Consider the following 27,014-nt stretch of genomic DNA (forward strand, 5'->3'; position numbering starts at 1 on the left):
CAGTCTTTAATCCCCTAATCTGCTGAACCCTGGAAATCACTGCAGTCATCTGTCAGCTGGGTCTGAGCGGGTCTACAGGGTTCAACACACAAATGCTCACAAACAAACACACACACACACACGCTCAATGATGGTCATTTATTCAACAGGGCCTACCTCATTTCAGTCTAATGAAGATTGATGCTGCTCTTTCCAAACCTCACAGGTGTTGCAGTCAAATGTATTAATACGTAACCCACATACAGGAAGAGAGAGAGGGGGGAAGGAGGAGATACATTAACAAAAAGACATTCTCTCTTTCATCATGTTTTGAATTCACAAAATATCCAGCACGCACATACAAATGTGTGTTTATTTAAGTCAATCAGCATTATATAACTCTATGGGTAACAGCCCAGGAGTTAATCTTGTTGAATAGTTGTGAAGGTCCAAGAAGGACATGAACTCGGACAACCCGTCCTCAGACCCCTTGAGTGAAGGCTAAACCTCTCAGGCATGTTTTCGTGTTAGTGTGTGTGTCTTTGTGTGTGTTTCCCCGCCAAATAGGACACCCTGAGGACTCATCTGGAGATTGTGGTTGACACGGCCTGCTGCTGTCCTGCGTGAGCTCCTATTAGCACTTAAAGCTGTGGCTGGCTACACATACTCACACACACAAAAAACACTGGTCATAATGATGGTAGTTGGCAGGCTAGTAGGTCGCTTAAGTACACAATGTGCACTTGCATGTATGTAAATGAATGTATGTAACGATCGACACGACAAACTGAAAGTCTTTGCTTTCTTTCTTTTTTTGATGCATATGCCCCTGTCACAACGCTCAAGATTGAGGGATGGAAAGTGGGAGAGTGATCAAAGAGTTTAAGAGATCACAGACTCGCCTTGAAGAGAGCTAAAGGTGGAGGAGGAGATATAGAAGGGGCCGCGGAGAGGAAGAGGTTAGCGGTTAGATTTAAGTGTGAATCTCAGCAGGGCGTCTCATCATCCAGATCTGCATGGCATCTGTGTGTGTTTTCATGTCATAAGGTGCAGGCGGCTGCTCTGGATTGTACAGCTGGTGTGTGGGCATCATCCCTTGACACTCTACTTGACACAAATCCGACTCCAAAAGTTTTTTTCTAATGCAGCCTTAAACTTATTGCAAGCATGTGGCATTAAATCCTAAACTAAGAGTCACACTCAGAATATAGTTCCTGAGTGAGAGGCTTCCTGCAGTGTTATGGCCGTGGCTCTCTGCAGCTCCAGGGGACCCAGCTGGGCATTCAACCTCTCTGTGTCACCACAAAACACAGAGCATGGCAGCAGAGCAAGGATATTAAAATTCAACACACACACCAACACACACACACACTGCCTGGACATTTGATTTAGAACTCCACAAAGCATAACACCATGCATTATTTCTAATCCAAGGTGTGTGAGCAAGTTGGTGAAATATTAATGATTGAAGAAAAAATATAAAAGTGCAGTACAGAATAAAAGAGAAACTCAGGAAATGAGAAGAGACTATGAATAGCTGTGGATGGCACGGCGGCGACGCAGAGCTGTGGCAGTTTGGGGAGAGGAGGCGAGAGATTATGACAGGTCAAGCAGCCAATTAAAACCCACCAGTAACTCCATATTTGTCACGATGACGAAAAAGCATAATTTTTTGCGAAGGGCAAACTCACTTAATCACGCATGTACGGAGAGCGATAAGATGTTGCGGTAGCCATAAACGCACCAGGAACCGAGAGGTTATCCGGAGCTCCTCGCGCTCCTCGCGACAGGTCTAACGTGCCACCTTGACCCTTATAAGCAAGGGAGCACTGCACTGACAATAAATGGGATTTTGACACAGGATATTGCCTTGCATATGTGTGCAAACCTCAAACTCCATAGCGATTCATAAGGTCACCCCTGCTTGGGAACCGTAAGGCGTGCAGATGGACAAAATGACACACAAACTGCACTGCGGACACGCGAAGGAAGCCCCAGGTGCCCAATGCCAGCGAAGTGCATGGCTCACATCAGGTTCACAAATGTTATTACGACAAAAGGCACCTCAATGTCACCGCTCTGTGCTGCCCTCCCCTTCGTGCAACAACAACTGATTGCGTACACACATGTGTTGGCGACAGGGATGGTGTGTAAACAACAGCAGCGCGTAAGCATCGTTTCCATAGGAATATTTTAGAAATGTCACCTACCTTTTTTTCCCTTTCAGTTACGCTGGGCACAGTGCATAATCCTCCTTCTTCAACTTGAACTTTTCCCTTCGCTCCAAACGAACAGCCCTGAGCTACTTGTCATTTGTTTATTGCATACTTTCTCTGCACTGTCTGTCCTGACAAGACGCTATTGCACGCAGCGTGAGATAAGAGCACGGGGGGTGAGCTGATGGAGAGGAAAAGCTATAAGCCTCCAGAACAACATCTCTCCGATCAAACGGAGCAATCCATTCCACGGTCACGGTCGTTATAGGGGACAGTGCTGACTGGAAACGAAGGAGCCACGAAGGGCAGCTGTGAGCAAACGGCACGTCTTTCGTTGCTTCTCTTCAGAGCTGAGACGTGGCGGGCAAGCGGGCATGCTCTGAACGTGAGCGTCGGCCGATGGGCTCAGGCTGCGCGCAGCAGCATCCAGGGAGCGACCATCCACTCACAGTAGAGCAATGACCGAGGTTTGCGGAGCGCGCGTTCACGGCCAGAGCAAAGTCAATGGTCATTATGATTGCATGTGGAGAGTAATCCACGGTATTTACAGCTGCATTACTGCAGGAAGACATGCAGGATCAGTAGCAATGAAACATCTCAAAATGCAATATATAATGGCTTGTCCTTAACTAAAATAAGTGCAGTATTTGGGTTAATTTCGTTGTACATTTTTATTTTATTATAAATGTAAAGGTATACTTTTGATTAAAACATTCTAAGATATTTTTTATGTACTGTATTACAAGAATAAAAGGTCAGGTCCATTAGGCCCAATTGGCTACAGCAACAGTGCTACAGCCAGACAGGCAAAGTCGACTCGTTGTATTTTCCAGCGCTTGATCGTGCCTGCTTTGGGTGTTATACAGTAGTACCCTCCTTCTGCGGCCTAGTGCTCATTACAGTGGTCCTCATGCATCTCTTTTTAAACAGTGAACCCACTGCACTGCAGGCTACTGTTCACATTAGCACACTGCCTAATGGGCTTTCTCTGTATTAGCAGCAGCAATAGAAAGGCGCAATAACAGAAGCATGCAATTATGCACCATAATTAGGGAAAACATTGTTAACAGTTACCCTATTGCCTCTCACTCTCCAAGCTGTAAATGCATATTTCCCAATGGAGGTATGATAATAACACCCGCTTATTTGAAAACACCTTGTAAGGAGAACCTTGTGGCTCTTTTGATAAAGATTTCATTTCCGAGGCATTTTTATGCATAACTGGGGATCGGCGGGGGACATAAACCTCCCACTTCTGTCTTTATTTATTTTTTAACTCTTCCATGTCCACCAAGGATATATTGATTAAGACAAATACGGCTTAGAGCTTATCGGGTAAGTACATTCGCGAAGCCTCAATGCGATTGGAAATTCCAGATGGCAGTTAAATCCAGAGCAGGGGTGAAAGGAAAATGAGGGAATTATCGGATCTCTGGTGGGAAATACACAGGTGCGGTATGAGATGAAAAAATGCAGATGAGGGTAAAATGGCGGACTGAACCATTTTCAAGTCCCCACGTGATAACCTAAAAAAACTCAGGTTTGACTTGGGCCCATGGTAACCATTCTTAATAACGCAGGTGCAGCTTGTCCAAAGCTTTGAAGTTTCCCTACTCTGTCCATTGTGGAGTTGTCTTTTTCTAAAGATAATGAGCTGAGTGTAGCTCCTTAGAACATGAGCTTGTCAAACATGTTTCCATAGTTCTACCATTCACAAAAGTGTTATTCCACAGACCAAGAATAATTTGCTAAAACAAAATACAGACATTTGGTGCCCTGCATTGACCCTCCTCAATTCCCAGGGTGTTAGGACTGGAGAGTAATGATGTCAGCAGAATTAAATCCTTCCTTTCCATCCGTCTGCACTTAAGTCCTTACGTACGGACACACCTAGAGATTAGTCCTACAATGTCCTATAACATGCCAACACTTATCCACAGAGCATTGATGTGGAGACTGGCCAGTGAACAAACCCAGATTAGATCGCCCAGAAGCTGCTGCTACTGGTGGCTGACCAGCACATTGCTCATCGGTTTAAAAATCGACCTCGGAGCAGACAGCCGCCAGATTCTGCCTACAGGCTGCCCGTGTGCCTCTTCCTGCCATAATGCAGGATCAGCCATGGCAATCCTCCACCCTATCTTTTACCGCATTAAGGCACACCATGGCCTCTAGTTGTGTCTAAAGTACCCCTGGCAATTCACTTTATCTTCAACAAATTATATTCTCTTCTTTAAAAAACAAGCTCTGATAATAATCTAGGGCTAATACATTCCATTTCTTACATATCCAGGCTCTCCGGCCTGTCCCTTCACCTTGTGCCATAATTAGAAACCGCCATCTTAAAAAGTGATGGATCATCATAAAATCTGACCCTCGGATGAATTGTGTTGCACGAAACTCGCTCAAATGAGGAAAAAATAAACCCGAGGCGAGTTGTCAGATTTTCAAAGTGCAGATGAGTTAGCTGACCTTTCTCTATCACGAGCCAATATTAGCACAAGCCATTATAACCTATCAAAGCCTAATGCTTATAGCCAATGCTCAGGGGTCCTGGAGCCTCACAGCGAGAGTTTGCGTTCCGAGCCCTATCTCCACCGTTACAGACTGCAAAGTGTCAGGAGTTCCGTTTAACCTTGTGCAATGAGTTCTCTCCCACACATCTATCAACATCATACCCGTACCTTCAAGGGTTAACCCTACCTACACTGTGTAACTGGAGGTGTATGTGTGCCTTGCGAACATGGAGAGGAAGATGCATTATACTCTTAATTATATAATCAATTCCATTAATTCTCAAAATGCAAATTAGCTAATTAAAGGACCTGAATTTATAGAATTACCACTGATTAGCTAGCTAAGCACTACCACTGCCCTCTGGATACTCCCTTATTAAGCTATATTAACAGTACCTTTTCCTCTATAGCGGCAATACCATACATGAATCATAGCTATTCAAAAAAGTATAAAAAATAATGAAAGGAAACCTAATGTGTACTTGCTTTTAGTCAACCAAGACAGGCAAAAAGCAGCAGTAATATCCAGAGTAATAGGCAGACGGTATCTTAAGCCAATTTGAGCCCACACTAACCTCTGCTTCGCCCCAAATGCAGCTGGTTATTTAAGACCATATTAACAGGCTTTCAGGCATTTCTTTCAGTCTGCTTTTCTTCGTCCGTCTGATTGTTTGTCTCTTTAGTAAATGAAGCTTTGACTTTGTCTTCCTGCTCGGCTCATTCCTCGCTTCTCTCATCTCTCCCTCTGAGCTGTAAGTGCCCCCGCTGCAGTGGGAGCTGGCTGATGTGAGGCAGTAACAGGTACATCAGGGAGCAGGAGACAGTGCTAGAGGAAGACGATTGCTGGCTTGCTTTGGCACACCAGCCTGACGAAATTACATCAAGCAGCGGGGGGCAAATGAGCATTTACAGTATGTTTGAGGGGTAGGCGATACGTGTGTGTTCATCTTCACATGTGTGTTTTCAAGAGGAAGCATTAGATCCATCGGCATGAGTCTAGAAGCTTACAGGCAGCTTACAGAGCAGCGGGGTTTTGTTTTGGTAGGGGGGTAGTGAGAAGGAGGGGTACTGGGGTAAGACATGAGTGGAAGGGGGTGTAGAACGCTGGAGGGCTTTCAGAGGAATAGGGCACAGCTGGTTTTTAATTGAGTCTCCCCCCTACTACACGGTGTGCATGTGTGTGCACAAAAACACACACGCTCATTTTTTAGTCAGCAATTTCCCAGCTGATGGCTCAGAGGAGCTAAACACTTCGGTATGGCAGCAGCCTTCATTCAAAACCCTCCACATGGGCTCTGTTTTGGTCGTGTGACTGATAAAGCCCTCCACCAATCAAGGCCTCTGACAGCTGCATGCTCCCATGAATCTTAGCGCTCAGTCTCAACACGAGCCGAAACAGCCTGCCTCCTGCTTTACCTCAGCTTGAGATCTCAGCTGGGAGGACCAGTCACACATGGAAATTCAAGCTTGCTCTTTTTTTGAATTGTATAGCTAGTTATATGGTATGACTCAGCATAACCCATCACTTTATGAATTCATTTTACCGGAGGAGTTTGTGAAAGATTGTTTTAATTTCTCCTCTGGCAATTACACCGTCATTTGCTTAAGTATGTTTCTCCCAAAATTGATTATCTAAGGTTGTTCAAAATGTTGAGATTACAAGATGTTACACACCAACAACACAGAGGCAAAAAAAGGCTAATATGCTACATAAACTACGCCAAAAAATAAAAAGTGAAGCCAGACTGCAGGAACTGCTTTATGATCACCTGTGAGCTCTAGAATATTCTGTCAAACTATTTGCACTGTCTCTCACAGAGAACTAAAAACTCAATGCTACCGGTTTGAACACTTTGGCTAGCTTGAAGTAAAGCAACATGTTTGATATTTCGTCCGCATACCTTTACGAGGCAGTAGTTTTATAAAAACATGATTAAGGTCAAATAAAGTAGCCAAACTACTGCTATAGGTGACTATACTGAACAGTGCAAGCAATCAAAAAAGGCGGGAAAACACTCAAAGGCAGAGTAAAGTAAAACTAGACACACAAGGTGAGGTTTCTTACCAAATGAAAAAGGAATAAGCTAGAAAACCGGGATCATGACACCCAGAAGGTTATACAAAGACAGTATGGAACATCTGCCATTAAAAAAATGATATTTTTATGAAGGAATATAATAAAAATGGAATCTCTTTCACAGAGTCTTCTTGCAAGCCAGATAACTTTACACTCTTTTCAACTTCACTTTCTATGTAGTTAGTAGCACTGCATTTGTAAGGCTATTGTTCCACTTAGTTTCCTAATGGTGTTAAAGCATTCCACATACATTGCTTAGATTTACAGGTAGTTGTTGTCTAGTGTTAGTCCATGTAATAAAAAGACCTGTCAGTCCATATGGAAGTTATGGCAAGTAGCAATCCGTTGTTTGGGCTTTTAACCAGGGGAATACTTTTATTTAGAAGAACAGATTGCACATTTAACACTTAATTAGCAAGATGTACCGGTACTTATTTTACTGCCATTATTGCTCTGTATTTTACAAGAAGATGTGTTGCTGCTAAAGGACACATACTGTGCCGAGCAGTTGGTGCTGTAAACGCTTTGCCGTGTGATAACATCAGGTCGGCGGTTCAAATCCACGTTACAGCTACCATACATATTGTTAAAGAGTGCGAAATTGCAGTAAACGTTCCAAATCTAAATAAAATACTTTCTGTGTGTAGTGCAAACAGCTCGAGCTCTTATTTCCATGATGCAATGCAAGAAGAAACAAACAAGAAAGCTCTTATTTGTTTTAATGAGTTGTGAGAAAATATGTGATGTATATTTCGAAAGGAATGAGAAAATAAAATGGAGCACTAACTAGACTGTTGCTTATCCTGGATTGTATCAAGAAATTGTTGACATATTTTCTTGTTCCAAGCCCCAAAACATAAAATAAGCTGAACGATATAAATCCTTGTTATGATGTGATGATCTAGACAATTATAATTCTCTCCAGTAACAACACAGTTCATTGTTTCACAGGAGCAGACAGTAATTGTTGCTAACTCCTGTTTACAGGTGTTGTTGTGAAGCATTGCTTGCCAATGCTATTAGTGTGGTATGGGTATACAGTGCTCAACACCGGCATTAACTCACAAACACGCTCTTAGTCCTTGGTGTCCTACTTCTTGACCACATCTGAATGCTGTCACGAGCCCTTTTTGAGCTCTGCACATGATATGCCAATTTCCATGAACACACACACACACACACACACACACACACACACACACACACACACACACACACACACACACACACACACACACACACACACACACACACACACACACACACACACACACACACACACACACACACACACACACACACACACACACAAATGTGGACCTACTCATATATGATGAGCCCCATTCCACTTCGTCTACATTGCTCTTTCACATAGAAGGAGTTGACACCACATGACTGCTACCTCATTAGAGGCTTTAGCCCGTGAGCTAACAGGCCACAGAGACAGTGGGCCATGCCATGATTGCTAATTATAATAATAACAATAACACTGCCTTAGGATGCTACTTGATTTTCTTTTCAATTAATTTTATCAGATGCACTCGAGGGGAAAGCAATGGAAGAGGCAAAGGGAGGAGGGGGGCGTTCACCGCCACACGCTGGCTCTATAGGAGGGAAATGATGTGTTTATTCTACATACTTGGCCAGATGACAGGCTGCATAATTGCTGCCAAATGACAATGGCTAACCTGCGTTTGAATAACAATCACAAGTGTGTGACAATACTGTTGATGTGACTGATGCTATTTACTGTACCACCAGTTGCAGATAACCAAATCTGCTGTAATTTTCCAATACATTTGACACACAGAGGGAGCTTCTTTGAGCCCCTTGAGAGGGAGGATGTCTGTCTGAGATAGAGAGGTCTTGTTGAGGCACGCTGAAGTGAAGGGGGGCCATAAACACATGTTTCCGAAGGGGAAACCGTGAACATCTGTGCGATATTGCTTTTGATATTTCTCAACTTTCTCCCGGATCAGAGTTCAGCTGCTGCTATTTCATGTCATTATGTTTGGAATAGATAGCAGTCAGCCACAGGTGCCTCTCAGACACAGATACCGTGGAACTCCTAAATCTGTACATCAGCATACAAATGCACACACTGACTCACAGCCAGATTGCTTGGTGATAATGTATTCAGGTATGATATGTATTTCCTGGAGATATGTATAATATATTTTGACACTTTTGTCAGCAGTATTACCCTTCCCGGGCACATACTGTAACACATGGGGTAAAACCCTATTCTCACACTGCCAGGGTGAGATTTCAGAACAACAGCAATAACTCCACAAGACATATGCTGCCTACAAGAGAACATAGCTTAAAAACATCTCAGAAAACAGAAGGTTTAATTAATGCAGGGTTAGGGATTGTAGGGACAAACTTCAACTAATTACAAGTACACCCATGAATCACTTTGACAGTTTTGTTTGTTGGTTGGCACGCAGTACAGAAGAAGTATTTTTGCGGTAAAGTTGTGGGGTTTAAACACCTTCAAAACTCAAAACTCATTGCAGTGCTCTTGTCCATATCTTTTTGCTAAAATGCCTTATCTAAAATACAGTCCAATGCTTAAAGATTAGCGCTAATAGCTGAATAAAGTTATAGTGAAATAATAAAGGTCTTCAGAGAGTTAGTGGAGGATCAAGTCCTTGATAAAGGGGTCCACTCAAACCAATTACTTGTTGGTTACAGTGACAGGATGACAGTTGTGTATTGGGAAACAAATGAATATAGCTCCCCTACTTGTTACAAAAAACAAGAACAAATTATAAAAATGAATCAACACATTATTTCTTCCCACTCATTCCGCTCCCAAATCCTGGGCTTACTTTTTTGCCTTTCTTCTCTTTTAATTGCCTTCAGGAGGTCTAGATTAAAGTGGCACTTTGGCAAGCCCTTCCTGACAAGACCTCTGGCTCAGGCTGACTCTCACACCTCACAACAGACGCATTTGCCTCAAGCACATCTACTTTGCAACACGAATAATTGAACTCAGACGCAAGAAAATAGGGACAAATTGCACTCAGCTGCAAAACTTTATGGGAATGATTGAGCTGTATTATCTCTAGCGCAATATGTTTGGTGAATTGGACGGGAGACAGGAAAGATAGGAGGTAGAAATGAAGTGCAATTCATGTTCACGGAGTCGTGTGGCGTAGTGGGTTGTCCGTAGCTGTTGGGATTAGGGGGTCACAGGTTCAAACCCCACTGCATTCAGCATGTCGTTGTGTCCCTGGGCAAGACACTTCACCCCAATTGCTCTTGTGGGGATTGTCCACAGTATTGAGTATGTAAGCCGCTTTGGATAAAAGCGTTTAACAAGTAACATGTAATGTAATGTTGAAATAAGATTGTATTCTGTCAACATCAAACAAATCTGGATTCATAGCTGCAAAATAGCGGTCTTTTTTGTAAAGTGTTCAATTCTACAATGAGAACTTGGCCAGAATGCTTTGCAACCTTAAACATGATATGCGGTAAAACGGCTCTGAGCTGACGTTGCTGTTGGGTTTCCATCAATAGAGTGGTGCCGCCCGACTAGCATGTAGCGCTACACTCGGTGTCCCGCACAGCTCGAAATTGTAGCACAGCGCTTCATTCCAAGTTCTAATAATTTCACCTTTGACCTTATTACTGCTGATCTTTCGACGGGCAGCCAATCAGATAATAGTTGTATGTACCGGATGAATGGAAGGATGAAACCATCTTTATTGGTCACACATGTTCATGCACACAGCACACAGTGACATTTGTTTTCTGCTTTTTACCCATCCTAGTACTACTAGGAGCAGTGTGGCGGCACAAGCTAGCAGAGCTAACAATAGAAACGTAACATAACTGGAATTTTCCCCGCAGTGCTCTGCGCCCAGCCGCGGTGAGCAAAGAGCAAATCAAATATCATGTGAATTCAGCTTTAGCCAGCCATACAAGCAGGGGATATATAGTTCCCACTGGCTAACAGAAAGGCAACCCGAAATGTCATTACATTCCATGAATTCACTCGTTAGCAAGTACAACATTAGTAACAACATATACCCTTTGTGAATAACCTCTATTGTGAGTTGGTAAGATGGTTATATTAGAAGGTCAGGAAGCAGGCCAGTTTAAAGCAATTAAGAATCTAATAATATATTCGGTGTGACAGTGCAAGTGGAACCAATATGCCGTTTATACAGATTGCTGTGGGGAAGCATTATCCCTGCTCTTATATTATACTGTTCTGTCACGTTAAACATCCAGCCAAGAGGACCAATGATAGTAAACAATGTCTATCAAAGTTAAATTACTGTCGCTCTGTGTTTTAACATCCACTCTTCTTACTTTATCTCTGTTCTTTGCTACAGAAATGGGACATGTGCCAAATATATATTTTTTAAGTCAGTTTCATGGAGCAACTACAGCAAAATAAAAGCAAAATCAATATCAAACACTACAAATGAAAAACACACTCGTAAGGGGATGCAACGCTGACACATCCACCCTATTGAACTAACAGGGAGGGATGAAAACATAAATATAATTAAGTAAATGAAGCCTTGTCTTATTTGCATGATCTCAATTAATGTGCAGTCCATGTAGCTGCGACAGGAACAGACCAAAAATCGAATTAGCAGACATGAGTCGGCATCTGTCTTTGGCTCTTGTGTCCCTCTGGACTGGCAAGAATGGCAGGGCTGGTGCCAAACAGCCCATTGTTTTCACTAGAGATTGATGAATGGGTGGATGACAGCATGCTGTTTGCCAATCACGGAGAAAAACGTACTCTGGTCGAACACAGGACAGCAGACATATTAGAGAACAAGATGGTGATTCAATGAACTGCCACACTGTGAGTTATGCCGGTGGTTGAGGCAAGAGAGGCTTAGAAGTCTGAGTATATTAACTATCCTTTTGACTCAAAGGTTTGTAATTGATTGATCAGCGACTGATGAGCATTAACAATCAATTGCATTTTAGAACAACAGTAGCATGTACACGTATTAATCATAGAATGTATATTCACTCTGAACCTTGTTTTGTTGGGACCAGTAGCGACTCGAGCGAGTGGAGCTTAATAAAAACCTCACAATAGACATACAAATATATTTTAGGCTAACCAAAATGTTAATATTTACTTTCATGATCTGAAAATAAATGTAAAGCTAGTTTGGACAACCAGACTGACAACACCCAAACCTGACAACACCTTGGTAGCTGGTTGTCAATCACAAGATGGCCCTGACTGCAAGAATACACGGCTTTATTGTATATTTTTCTCTAAATAGGACCATCATTTATTTTACAAAATGAACATCATTGTGTATTGGAGAAGACTTGAAGCTAGCAATTGAGACCATGACCTCATGTTTACAATGCCTTTGGGTGTTATAAATCAAGTGAGAAGAAAGGCCATTTTCTCATACACTCCAAATCAATCCGACTTGCAATCAGTGCTGGTAGGGACGTCCACAGACATTTTGGGGGGCAGGGGCTCAAGTGAGAAAAAGAGCACATCCCATAATCATTTATTAAAAGAAATGTAAAACTAAAAGTTAAATATAGTTGCACATCTCTGGCTTACCAACCAATTCATTTTAATACCCTCACACTCACGCAATTGTTTAATACTCAACATAATTCTAGAAAATGATCAGTTAACACAGAGACATTGGTCTTCTGTAGTATTCACTACGCACAAGAGCAGACATCAACAAAGGAAACTATGCCACAATGTGCATGTTTTCTTTCCATTAGTTAATTGCTATAATAATTAGTTTGTTTTAGCACAAAATTAAGTCCTTTGAATTATTTTTGTGGTATTCAAATATATAACACTTCAAAATCAACAAAAATCTTCACACAAAACTGAACAAGGCTGTTCTCTACATAAATACGCAAACCAACCTAAACTCCAAACTACAAGTAGGCCTAAGTTTAGTTGCAACAATTACACTCCTCTCCTACTCATTTACCTTTACTTTAATTGGACAAAACACATCAAAAATGCTGAAAAAACGGTGCAATTTTTTTTATTAAGAACATGCAAAAATACTTAAATGTTACTGAAATTATTTAACAAGGTCTTGAAATCTGAAATTAAATATTTTGTTAATAACTTATTTTGTTACTAACTTTCTTTGTATCTTGTATCTTTCTTTGTACTTGGAAGTTGTTAAATATGTTTCTGTGTCTTCACTTGTTGTCTGCCCTTCCTCCCTTACAGCAGCCACCTTCTGGGGGCCATGTCCCTGTAGATGTTTATTACTTCACTGTGGATAACAGGAATGTCCTTCTCAATATAGCGAGGAGGAGGAGATCAGAAAGCCTCTCTTCTGTACTTTGGCTTCTGAGTGTGTCTTTCACACACTGGCAGTTTAGTCATTTGTTCATCACCACTCACCTTCAAAATAAGCCAAGAAAAGCCGGTATAACGTGGGACAGTAAAGTGGGAGGTGCTGCTACCTGTCTGTCTGAAGGGACTGCGAGACGTGGAGGGAGGGAGGGGAGAGAGAGCAGCGGAACTTCACAGTCTAATCTCCCGACCTGATATTTTTATTTTTTATTCAATCAATATATTTTTGGAAAGTGTGCGCAAACAGCAGTAGATACATTCATTTATTTAAAAAAATAAAATAAAAAGCACCCCATAAAAAGGGTACTTTCTCTGGAGGAAGAAAAAGGGCAGGGGCTCAAGCCCACTTTGAGGTCTATGTGTGCACGTGCCTGCTGGCCATTTAAAGAATGCAGGTTAAAGGCACGGCATGGCTGCACTTTTCAGATTGCCATTTGGTATTCATTTAAGCTCAATCATTTTAGCCTGATACAACAAAAGTGTATCCTTATTTCAAAATGACTTCTGTCTACTATTAAAATATAAAATGTAAACTGTGAATGTTAATACGGTTGGCTTATAAGCTAATTTTGACTGAATGACATCGTCCAACACATTTATTTAAAGAGCTGCAAACTGAGACAAATGGAACACCAGAAAATCATTTCTTATGTGTGAATGTGCTTGCGGCTACTTCTGTATCATACAGCTAGTGGTTGTGAAATGCGCAGGTAAAACCCATTTGTGTTCTTCAGCATATGTGTGACCCTGAGCCTATTCTCATTTCAACTCCATGTGTTCTCACAGGTATATTTGTACGTGTGTGTAAATAACCAAAGTGAGTGCTTGTTTGTATGTCTGTGTGACCGCAGTCAAATTAAGTGATCTTCCCTCCATGGAAATAGGCCAATTCTTTTCTGTAATGGCGTCTTGTGACCGCTTCGAAGGAGAAGATGGAGATTCCCTCTACAGTAGTTCCAGCTTGGCCAGTAAATGGTGCATGTCTCCTCCCATCAATCACAGAGCTGCACTAACAGACAGCTGGCTGCCTTATATGCACCTCCATTAGGAGTATCTGTTCCTCACTGAAAATCATTGGAATCTCAATAGATACTCCAAGTATATGGAGGACTTGTCCCGAAGGCAGATTCGCCTGCCGTTCCCTGCCGAAGGTGTGAATGAGTGTCAGGATTTCAGTTGACAGCTTTCCGCCCCACACACAGTGAACGGGGAATTACATCATGGCCACTGATGGCTGAGGAAAAGTCAAGTCCACAGCTGGAATATAGAATTGTATTTTTATATCAGACTTTGAGTGAAAACTTACAAAAACCAATGTAATTTATGTAAACACAAGTAGGGCAAGTCATTTTAATAATGTAGTGCATCAATACATATTTTATATGAACAGTTTATCCTCCTATAACAGTGTTTACTTTTGTTCTCCTTCTTCTTAGATGACCCCAGCAAGTTGGACTGAGCGTGGCTGGGTTTGCCTTGAAGGGTAAAGTTAAGTGACTTGTTACTCAAACTTTTACGTGCTCATAAAGGGCTGTTTTGGTCACAACAGTGTCCTGAGTCTACATCCTCTACATATTAATCCTGCTTGCCACATAATATATATTTACATACATCAAACAGAACCCTTATAAGTGCACCTTTTTGACATTCTGCATTGCTGCAATTAAGGGGGGTAGAAATACGATCGATTTAAATACAAATAATGTTCGTAAAACTAGTGTTTTTAATTCTGGACTAAAATAAGCTGTATGTATGACATACCCATTGACATTTTCCCAAAAGTCATATGGTTAAATATGTTTGCAGAATAGCAGCACGGGCATGTTCTGCCCTACTCTGCCTTTGAATAGGTTACCTTGTTTCTTTTGATGAAAATGTTATAAAGTCTTATTACAAGTCCAATTATAATACTCCATTCTGATTGGTCAATTTGGACATTCCAGAGGTTGTTAATTTTCGCTAACATACTGCTGCTCAGGAGAACAAACCATTGCTAAGGAGGCTCAAGGGACTTGTGATTCGTTTTCTATATCAGAAAACACCAAGGAATACTTTTGAATATTCATTTTTATATTTGTGGAAAAAAAAAAACAGAAAGAAAATCCGGATAGAGCCACATCTTTCTCTGCTTAGCTCTCACTAATGGATGGACAGGTATTTTTCTAACCTGTAACCACACACAATACAGTAGTTAGCTAAAGACATGCCTTTTCACATAACGCTAGGCTTCAACTGTATGTTGAAAGCTTAATAACTGCTTGAGGTAGAGTACTGCAATACAGGTTGCCTCTGTCGATCAATATGAAACAAGACAAGATGTGTTGGTAAGGTATAAGAATGTTGATAGTCACATCTCAGCCATATCAGAAAACCATCATTAATCTTTGAGATGAAATAAAGACACAAAAAAAGGAAACAAACAGCAATTTCATCGTGCTCTTATGAAGTGTGCAATCTGTAAGAAGACACAATGAACACTCCAATCAATACTTATCCTTTCTTCCCCACTGTCTCTCGGTAATATATTGGAAATGGAGTTGGAAAAATTGATTCTGTACACAGCGCTACAGGCCATAGGAAAATGAAATGAAAATGCAAATGAAGACTGCTGTCTTTGGTGTGTTTCCTCCCTCCACTTGTTACTCTGAGGCCTTTGCCGTAGCCATTTGGAATTTGGTTGATTTGCCATTTCACCCTATGAATACATTCAAACAGAGAGGCAGAAGGACAGAGACAAGAGACGAAATGAAGGTAGGGGGTAGGATGGTTAGATTGAGATTGTAATCATTATTTAACATTATTAATGCATAACGTCAGCCATATGCTGGAGTAAAGAAGGGAGCATAAGTTATAGTGGTACATTTAGGGCAGGAGGATATGGCTGAGAGCACACAGACGATAACAACTTCACAGAAAGGTCAGAAAGCTATTTCAGAAACTGACCAAAAAGCATCCGTCTGTCCCAGCAACTTGCACAGGCCCACATTCAAGTTCAAGGCACGCACACACACACACACACACACACACACACACACACACACACACACACACACACACACACACACACACACACACACACACACACACACACACACACACACACACACACACACACACACACACACACACACACACACACACACACACACACACACACACAAAAACAAATACAATTCCCTTTTCTCAGGGTTAAAGGAACTGTACTTCTGCTCTGTACAGCCACTCAAGTTGTCTGAAATTGCTTCGTGCCAGTCAACTATTTTACATGAAAGGAACCTCTTTGTTGTTTATCCTCTCTCTCTCTGTCCTGTAACGTCAGAGGTCCAACTCGGGTTGAGTTGAAGCACTGCCAGGCCTCGGTTATCGACGGTCGGGATGACTGCCCATCCGCCGTTGCTAGGCGTAACAGCTCGACGTTTGGTTGGCGACATTCGTTTTGCAAGTTGGTCTTGCACCATGTCTTGCTACTCACAGAGGAGGGCACGTGAAGGCTGTATGTATGTAGTAATGATGTATTGATCAATGAAAAAAAAGTCTGAAATGTCATGAATGTGTTGAGCCCCTACATTCTCTAACGGTCCATCTCATTTATATTAAACCTTTTTTTTTTATCTTTCATCTTATGGCAAGTGAAAACAAAATGCCTTTTTTTGTCTATGGGGAATAATGTATTTGTTACAGGTCCTGAAAAAATTACTTGAGTGTTTGTCACAACAACAATAACAACAACAACAAAAACTTTGTGCTAACTGATTACATCTTCCTGCCTAGCTTACTTACTAACTAACTAACAATGGCAACCCTAACTTATTTATGTTAGCACTGCACATTTATAATCCAATCCTATTTTAGCATGCTAATGCTTGCTAGCTAGCACAAAACAAAGAAGCTTAGGCTGATAGGAATGTCATTATCTCTGCAGTTATTTCATTATAAACCAAAGTATTGGAAACATTTGCATTGTGACCTGATTAAGCCACTGAAGTTACGACTTTGAACATCGATGTGTATGTTCAAAGCAATCAATTCTTATAGACCTTTAACTTAAATGTGCTAAAAGACATTTCAGGGATCACAAAAGGTCATTAGGATACATCCTCAGGGAGCTATGAACATCTGCACCCAATTGTGAGCCAATCCACCCTGTAGGTATGAAGATCCATTACTGGATATGTAAAAACCACTGCTGGCGCTATATGGAAAGCCTTGTAGATTCATCTTCTTGGCCAAATGGGTATCTGTACAACTTTAATGGCAATCCATCCAGTGGGTAATTTCAGTCTTGATCAAAGCGGTAGACGCACTGACATCACCATCCCTTGAGCCATGCCGCTAGCATGCCTTTAGAATTATAGCTGAGAAAGGAATAGCAGTCACACAAATGTGCTATTACACATGCTGTCTTTAGCAGTACATCTCTATTCTGATACAGATGACATTTTAAAAGTAACCTTCTCAACCCTGCCAATACGTAACTCTTATTTCAGGCTAAGGGAGTCTCATGTGGTTCAGCACATTAACATTTCCCAGGTAGATTGACTCCGACTAATCCTCTCCAATGTGGTCTGTGGCAGGCCTTCAGCGAACGTGCCTGCTATATCCTGTTCTTCCAGAGGTGAGATCCACGGATGACAGTCTGCTGTAATACCTCATATGAAGGTGTTGTTTGTCTAGATTAAATCCCCTCAGTATTGTATTGTAAGAAGCTGTTCTTCCATTTAAAACCTATATAATCCCTGGAGTAAGGTGACAGGCCTATAATAGTGGAGCGCAGATCCTTGGCGTTGATGTATACAATAGTCGTAACCTCACACATCTCTATTAGTGTGTCCACTGACACAGGCATTACAATCCCCCATGGGAAGTCAACTAAGATAAACAGCGGCGAGAAGCAGACCCGACTCTCATGCTTCAAATATAGCTGCTCATTTTTCAAAACAAAGCAGGTGGCAATACTTCAAATATGAGAGGGCATCCGTCTTGTTTTTGAGTTATTTCCATTTCATATCGTGGTTATTTTAGCAGAAACTTGGTGCATAACAAAAAAAAGGTATGGTAAAAAGTGAGTCTTTGAAAGCGGCAGAGTGCATGTGGGTGCATGTTAGTGTCCTCGGGGATGCATAAAGTCTTTGATATGCAGCAGTGACACACATACGTTCTGTGTATGCGTGTTAGCAAGAGTGTGTGGATGCGGTGTGTGTGTGTGTGCCTTTGACACAAGCCTGCGCATCTGCGTGGGGCCTTTTTGTGTTGGAAAATTGGCCTAACATCTGTGAGGATGTAAGACTACTTTTATCCACGGCGGGGACATGGAGGGGATCACACAAGCCCAGAGGGAGGCCGAGGGTTTCTGGTTGAGTCCAAACCTCCTGCTGGGGGGCCCAATGAAGGATAGCGGGGAGGATAAGAGGAAGTTCCGCTTGGGGGCATGTTTTTCTTTTAGGGTTGTGTGACACTGAAAGTGGCGCGGAGCGAAAGCGGGATCTGGCTATCGGTAACAGAGGAATACTTCCCTCCTTCACACGCTTTCTATTCTGATCTCCCCTGGCTTGTCCCCAGTAGAATTTCCGCCGCAAGAAAGTGTGTGTTGGAGTGGGGAGGGGATGGGTTTGGCCTTATTTGCTAACACAGTCCAGCCCAACAGAAGGCAAATTGCATTCTGTGGGGGTGTCTTTCCTGTTCCCATGGCAGAATTTGTTCACTTTGTGCCACTCGACAATAAATCATAGCCCCCCCCCCCCCCCCACCACCACTACCACCACGACCGCCACCCCCTCCGGAAGGTTTGGACGTGCCACCACTGGCAGCTAAAACAAGCACTTCACTCACTCTGATTTATTCCTCCCCATTGCAGGAGGAGAAGAGGAGGTGCTAACAGGGTCCCTGGGAATGGTGAGAAGAAGTCGCCTGCATGTGTATACTCATATGCCAATTATGGCGAAAAGAGGACAAACGGACAGCTATGTTTTTCTAAGTTTAGACCACCCTGATATATTTTTTGCTTCCAGGGGTTGGCAATCAAATGCGAGTCTGGCTCTGTGATGGCTTCACCCTGGCACCTGTAGAGGTTGGAACAAGACCTCCTCCAAGTACAAAATGAAGAGCCACACACGCATGCAAGGAAATGGGCATGACTGGGTTGATGTGTCTGAGAAAAAGGCCTCCTCCAGATACCATATTAATCAGCAGGCTGGAAGATGCAAATGACTGGCCTACATGGAGCTAGCAGCACGAAGCCAGAACTCTCACAGCACCATGGACAGATGGCCTGCAGGTCCACACCGGCAATCGCATACCTCTCTCTCTTATTCTATGTCTCGTCTGCTCTAACTCTATCCAATTGCTGTGTCTTTATTCTCTGTTTTTCTGACAAAATGATTACATGTCCCTGCAGTTGCAACTGTTGTGCATCAAAACAAACAACTAACAATTAAAATAAAGTGTGACGCAGCTGGATTTTTAGTTCAAGTGAGGCGGTGTAAAGTTAAGTAGATTGTTTTCCTTCTGCCTGCCCTTTCTGACTCTTTCTAGCAGGCTGCAGTACAGCTAGCACAGTGCAGAAGGCAGAGAGCAGAGTCTCTGACCTATTTAGGAAACTGGCAAGAGAGCAGCCAGGGAACATCAAAATACTTCAAAGGCTCCCTTTGAATCCATCGTTACGCCCAACTTAGTGTGAGCGCGTGCAAGCATGCACACCGGCGCGTACAAACACACTGCTTCCGTGCACACACAAACTTCATCAGCCAGCCTGCACTCTTTCTCATACACACAGCCCCCCCCCACAAACACACACACACACACACACACACACACACACACACACACACACACACACACACACACACACACACACACACACACACACACACACACACACACACACACACACACACACACACACACACACACACACACACACACACACACACACACACACACACACACAAGCTCCCCCGATATGTATTCTGTCTGAGCTCTTCGTTTGAACTGTGTCCCACATTGCTAAGTACGAAGAAGTCGCAGAAATCACATTAAACGGTAGGTCTGCCACCAGCGTCATGACTCAGGCTGCACCATGGAAATTCTGTCCCTGACCCAACTGTATAGAATCTTCCTGCCCTTCCTATATATCTCCATCCGCGATAACTTTGCTTCTTGCTGCGGCAAAACTAAACTAGAAAGTAAAGTTTAAAGGTACTGTGCACAGAGGGATATAGATAAAAAATGCATGGGAAAAATATGTATTATTTTTCTTCATTTGGCTGTTAAAAAGGCCAACGCACCTTCAATTCATTACAAGGGGACTATTTTTAGTCTGAAACAGGCCTTCTGCGGCACTCTACAACACAGCAAGAAGAAGCCAGCACGTGTTTCAGGACCGCGGAGAGCTCCTGTGCTACACCAGCTGGTCAGAACCTTGGACAGCACCATCAAAAGGGGCTCCGCTCTGTACAGCAGCCACCTCAACCTTGGACATCTGCAGCAGGCTGTGTGTGTGTGTGTGTGTGTGTGTGTGTGTGTGTGTGTGTGTGTGTGTGTGTGTGTGTGTGTGTGTGTGTGTGTGTGTGTGTGTGTGTGTGTGTGTGTGTGTGTGTGTGGGTGTGTGGGTGTGTTTGTGTGTGATCACACGCCTGTCGTTTATCCCTTTCCAAAAACAACATTTCATTGCTTTGAATTAGCTAGTTGAATGCTGTGTGTGCCCATCGCCTCTATGAGGCTTTCCATTCTGACACTTGCACCTTAGATAGCAGATCGATAGAAATGAGATGAAGCGAGGTATTCAACAGATGACAAATGGAGAGGTTGAGGGAAAAGGGGACATAAATATAGGAAGTCTTTGAGTTCGTTTTTCCTTTCATTGAGGCGAGGGTCAAGGGGCACTCCGACTTTCACGTGTTTTTTTCTGCATATCCGTGTGTGGGCCTGCACTGTCAATGGGACATAGCAGCGGATTTCTTCGAGGTCACACCACGAGGCCTCTTTGCAGCTAGAAAATGCTTGTTTGTGTGTGTTGAACGATTACTTCTCTTTCAGTGTTTAGGTCAGTATGTCTGTTTATGAAAGAGAAGACAGAGGAGGAAAGAAATTCATATTTGTGTGCATTGACGTGTACTGGGTTTCACCAGAGGGCATTTCTTTAAGCAGCGTTTCTGTGCCTTGGAGCATTAAATAAATGGGAGACGGAGCAGAAAGCATTAGCAGGCCTTTTAGTTGACAGAAATGCCAACAGGACAATATCAGCACAGTGCCTCTTGCTGGTCATGTGGCATGTAGGTCGACCTGTGCAAACCGTAACGCTGCTTCTGTGTAGATGTACCTGTATGCGCATGTGGGCGAACATGCGTGTCTGTAGAAAACAAATAGTTTGTCTGCGTCCGAGAAATGTCTGCGTCACATATTTTTTTGTGGTAACTGGAGCAAGCCCAAACGGACCCCATGGTTGTTAGGGAGAATGCTGCATCCTTTCTGAGAGGGATCTGGGACAAAGGAGGGGGCTACAGGCCTGAGGCGGAAGACTGAGGGGTGACTCCGGGTAACGTGGAAGATAAGTGGGTACTCTGGGGTGAGTGGCTGGGGTCATGAATGTATTCAGGACACTGGAAATAAAGAGAGAGGGTGTATCAGTATTAGGCCACTTGAGGATTTATTCTCAGGGATTGTGCAGCTAGGGGGCAACAGGAAGTATTTGTGTGTTTCTGCGCATTTACCAACATTTTATTTCGTATAAAGAGCAGATTTTATGCATCTGCAGATGTAAGTTATTACACTATTAAAATAAATTGTCTAACTTTATTTAGCAGGGGCCATAATATGGAATAGCCTTCCGCTAAACAAGCAGTACAAATTCAGAGGAGTTTTTCAAAGGTCATGTATTGGTTCGTCTGGGGTAGGACACCCAATTTAAATATGACAGAAAGGATCTGGGCGTTTTATTGTTTTTTCATCTTATTGTTTTATTATAATTATGCTTCCTTTAAAAAATGTGAACGTTGGTGCTTTTAATGCTTATATTTTCTTTTTTTTGGTTTTGCGAATTCCTTGTGTCCTCATACATTGTGTGTCAAGGAAGAAACTAGGACCATTTGGTTAGATCCTGGTTAGATGCCTTGTTTTAGGAAATCTGTACATTTTTGAAATAAGTGTTTCCCTGTTATTCATTGCGTTGTTTTTTGCCTTCTTGATTTGATCATCAATACAGTAAATAATATGTTATAAGTTAAAACCCCTTTTCCTTTTGTTCATCTAATAGAAATAAAACTCTCTTTTCCCTTTCATACTTACTTTATTTGAAGTACCCACATTTTGTGCTTCTGTATTATTTTATCAAAGGATGATAAAGCACTTTTCAAATTAGCATTAGCCCTACATTAGTGTCTGCGATCATGCTCATGTATATATGTGTGCCTCTGTGTGTGCACTAGCTTGAATGTGTTTCAGAAAGTGCGCGAGTGAGAGCATGAGGAATTCAGAGCAGAGGTAATGCAAACTGATGTTAATTATTCAAAATGCATAAATCTGACCACTTTAGTCAAATTAAAGCCTAAACTCTCGTATTAAGAAGACCTCCCTCTGCTCTCTGCACGGGAACAGGGGGACAGGGGGAGGTGCATAATCAGGGAGAAGCTCATAAAGCACATTGCAATGTGATTGAATTTACACCTTTTGGCTGTTACCACTACATCTCAATGCATGTGTCAGGAGACTCATTTCAATTTTGCTTCCAGGATAATGAAGTCACTGTTTTACAGATCTTTCTAACTTTTACCATTCTTAAAAAAATATTGCGTCCATTACGCATTTCTGCAGTGTCGGATTACTTACCAAAGAGACGGAGGCAGGAGAGTGGCTCCTGCAGTGTCACATCTGTATAAAGTGTATACCTTGAAGTACATTTCCACTGGGAAATCTACAATCTGCCAATATTGGATATTCATTTGCTCAGATCTTAAAATGGGATAATTTAGTCGGGGGAAATGTATGACTTACATTTTTTTTTTTTTTTTTTAAAAACTCACCCATGGCTATGTGCCTCTGAGGAACACACTTAGGATACTGTAAGTCTTTCAGATTTTAGAGTTTTTCCTGGAGTTAAAAAAACCCCATGAAAAACCAACAATAAATGTTTTCCTACTAAAAGTTTCAAAGTGTAATTCTTGATATTAACCCCGTTGCAAAAATATAAAAAACACATTAATAAGCCACACTGGTGCACTGTGCCACGTTTATTAATTGCCACAAAAGTGAGCAATGTAGATTATTTTGAGTGTCCCACATACCACATACAGCCTGCTGCTGTAAATACTCATTAAAGCACCAAATCCGAAGCCAAAAATAGTCCAAAACAACGATTTTCACATTTGCTTCAAACCACTGTGCCCAGCTGTTTTCGGAAAATATTTAAATTGTAAAAAAAATACGAAACCATACACAGTAATTGATGTACTTCATAAGCAGGAACGCATGTTGGGAATAACGATGTTAGATGGTATTGACACAAACACTAAAATAATGTTGGCTATTATGACATTTGTTGAAAATAATAAAAGATTAGAAAAAATACATCTCGTTCCTTTTACCACATTATTCTAGGGCAGATGCTTCTGCAAATTCTGTGACATATTAGGGTCGTAAATCGAAACACAAAGCACACAAGTAACAGCAGGACTTAGTAGAGAAAGGTCTTACTGTAACAGTTTCCGGATAAGTGAAAGATAAAGCAACATTACAACAATGAAAGGCAATCGACAACGAAGAGAATAGGGCTATCATAATTGTATTGCCTAACTTTGAAAATGAAGATATTGATAAGACAGCACGGTTGGAAATATTGGCATATCCAAGCGGTATGACGCAGCTGTAGTGAGAAAAGGGAGGGCTCTCTCTTCCAAGTCTCTTGCAAATCAATTGGCTGATGGATAACATGTCTTTTGTGAAACGGACTGGCCTGCCTGTCTCCCACTTGAAAGAATTGCTTCTGAATAACAAAATGGCAGTTTGAACCGTCGCCATGGATTCTTCAGACATTCTCATTTGTAATATTATGGTTTTCTTCAAGAGTACACTCGGCGCAATAATAGGTTGGGCCCTCAAAATAAATGAATCCCCATTGGATTTTCCCATAAAACAAAAGTGCAAGTTTTCATGCGGCTAAATGCTTTGTCTCTGGTTTTTCGCTCAAGCCACTGACACACACACACTTTTTGTCTCTTCACACATGGAGCTGCCACATCCTGGCTGATGGGATAAGGGCAGACGCAGGTAGGCCAGCTAGGCTCTGTGCCATTGCTCCCAGCTCCAGGGCAGCAGTGTGTCTCACAACATGGAGGACAGGGGAGCAGACAGGAGCGAGAGCCGCCCGCTACACTGTATATCCCCGGGGCTGCGTGGCATGGCGGTCACTGCCTCTGCCCTGACATAAGCCCTGGCCAAAGATGATGGCTCTGTGCCCCTGCTGCAGGCCTCTGCCTCCACCTCCAGCCCCTTCCATGGCACGAGCCCCTGCACTTAGCAATTTCACAATACACCCTAGAACTAGACAACTTGCTCTGGATGATAACACCCAGCTATGTTTAAGGTGTCGATGAGATGAGAAACACTGAAAATGAAATGCAGGTTTTCACGCCTTGGGCTACGAGTGTGTTGCTTACCTACACCCCCTCTCCCAGACACTCAGCATGGATGTACGTTTGAGCGGCTTCTAGCTTCCGTATGCATTGTGACAAACCCATAAACATGTGATTTATTCCTATTACACACTACAGACTCGTGTCTGACAGCATGTGGGCAGATTGCTCTAACAATATATCCTTCGGACCATCTTTGAGGAGTGTGCGCACTTCCACCACCCACACGCTGTACAAAAAACGTTCTGCTATTTCAGTTACCTATGCAACACACAAACATATTCAAAGTGCTATGTGTCCTGTCGGATGTTGGATATAGCGATCATGTTTTTTCTATGGGCCCATAGAAATGGGCTGCTTTATAATGCACATTTTGATAAGAATGTGCATTAGAAATGACTGGTAAAGAGCCGTAGGCCACACATACTCACATTTGTTTGACTGGATTAAAATTGAATTTCATTTCAGTGTAACAATTAAAAAGGAAAAATAAAACGACTGGGCAAGGACAGATTCGATATTAAAACCTGCACTTAAATTGGAAAAAACAGGAAGAAAGCTACAATGGAAAAGAAAGGTCGGGAGAGAAAAGGAGAGGCGGATACTGTAGGAAAGCTGACAGAGAGGGAGAGGGAAGAGCGAGTGTAAGCGCCAGCTGATTTAGTGGAGGCTAAACTGGGAGGAACAGTGAGCTATGTGTGCTACGGCGCAGCTCTGCCACTGAGAAAAGAGGGAAGTCAGCCAGCATGTGCATCACACAAACACACGCTGAGTAAAAACACATTGAAAAGAGTCCTCTGAGCCAATGTTTCCTCCTTTCCTTTACTCTCCTTGAACTGTCGCTATCCTGCCTTACACTGAACTACGACACTGCTGAGGGAATGACACTTTACTCACCCGCCTGCAATATCCGTCAGAGAGCTGTGTGTGTCTTTGTGTGTGAGAGTGATCTGGTAACTAGGTCAGACTGTTGGAGGAGTTCAGACCCAGCATGCTGCGACTGATAATGTCCTCTACATGGCCTACAGAGGACAACACACTCAGTCACCTTGTCTCTTACCTGTTTGTTTTCAACAAAATACAAAAAGAATATCTGGTATTCTTCGGACCAGCAGATATTTCTGTTAGGGTACAGCCAAATTAATGTTATGCATATCATGGTCCAGTGTTGATACAGCAATACACCGGGTGTGAGGTGAAGCGCCTCAGGCAAGGTCCCTATTAGCAGAGGCCTGCAGCAAAAAGAGGGGAGCCAAGCATTAAAATGAACTGCAGAATGACAGTGGAGTGTTTGGTAGTGTTAACTTCGGTGCTGCTTAGAATACAACTCAGAAACATGTGCTTTTGAGCTAGTAGCTACACTCTGCTCCAAATTAAGGGAGCGGCACGGGGGGTATACGTTCATACAAATGCATCCTTTTGACTTTTATTGTAAGGAATCAAAACACGATGACTACTCAACCCGAGGGCAAACTTGAAATAAATATGTAATTTATTTATTCTTATCATAATAAAATCAATTGTTGAATCTTGACAGAATTACTTTATAATAAATAATACCATGACATGTGGCAAAGGTGTACATATCTTTTTACCTGTGTACCACTAATGCTAGGAGCATTTTTAAATAAACTCCAGTCGCACATTTAATTTGTTTTTGTTTATAAAAGCCAGCCTATATGGAAGTGCTAAATTAAAACAAATCTGTAGACAGAAGTTTTAAGAGTCCACTAAATATATGTGGGTAGCAACACAAATAAGAGCAAGACACTAAATGAGATATGAACTATATTCATGTTTTTTGTTTTTTTAAATAGCTCTAGACAACAGCCAAGATAAACAATAAAAACAATACGTTTTTGAGCTATATTCCCAGTGATTTAAGCCATGCTGTATTTAATGGGCGTGTGTTTGTATCTCTGTTTGCTGAAGTGCAGAAAAGGCAGCTTTCTCCACATGGATTGATCAGTGGGTGGTGGTTGATTAATTTAAGTGGGGTCCGCGGCGCATCAGGTTAGTGGTTGTCAGATTATAGCCCTTAATTGATTGATTCATTTTTATTTTTCATGTAATTAAATTAGCTATTGACAAGCAAGGCAGGCTGGTTCTGATCAATAAACACTGGTGGTGGATAGAGTTTTAACAACCATCTGCATTTTTAGATAGCTTTTTATTTATTTTTTTATACATTAATCGTAGCTATGAGCCGCAGTGTTCTAAATGTCACGTTCAATAATTGATAATTATAAAAAGCCTTCTGCATAT

At 42.1% G+C, this 27,014-nt stretch overlaps 1 protein-coding gene across 9 annotated transcripts in view; it reads right to left on the reverse strand.

The window, feature by feature from the left end:
• Positions 1–2,541, reverse strand: part of tenm2a (teneurin transmembrane protein 2a) — a 220,585-nt gene extending 218,044 nt beyond the window's left edge. For 7 of the 9 annotated variants that reach the window (XM_079671451.1, XM_079671450.1, XM_079671449.1 and 4 more), the window contains exon 1: positions 2,190–2,541. The gene's annotated coding sequence lies outside the window, so the exon portion shown is untranslated. The remainder of the gene's footprint in view (positions 1–2,189) is intronic. The other 2 variants (XM_079671453.1, XM_079671445.1) reach the window with 1 other exon arrangement.
• Positions 2,542–27,014: the final 24,473 nt, after the last annotated feature.

The sequence above is a fragment of the Notothenia rossii genome (assembly GCF_949606895.1).
Source record: "Notothenia rossii genome assembly, chromosome: 3".
Lineage (NCBI taxonomy): Eukaryota > Metazoa > Chordata > Actinopteri > Perciformes > Nototheniidae > Notothenia > Notothenia rossii.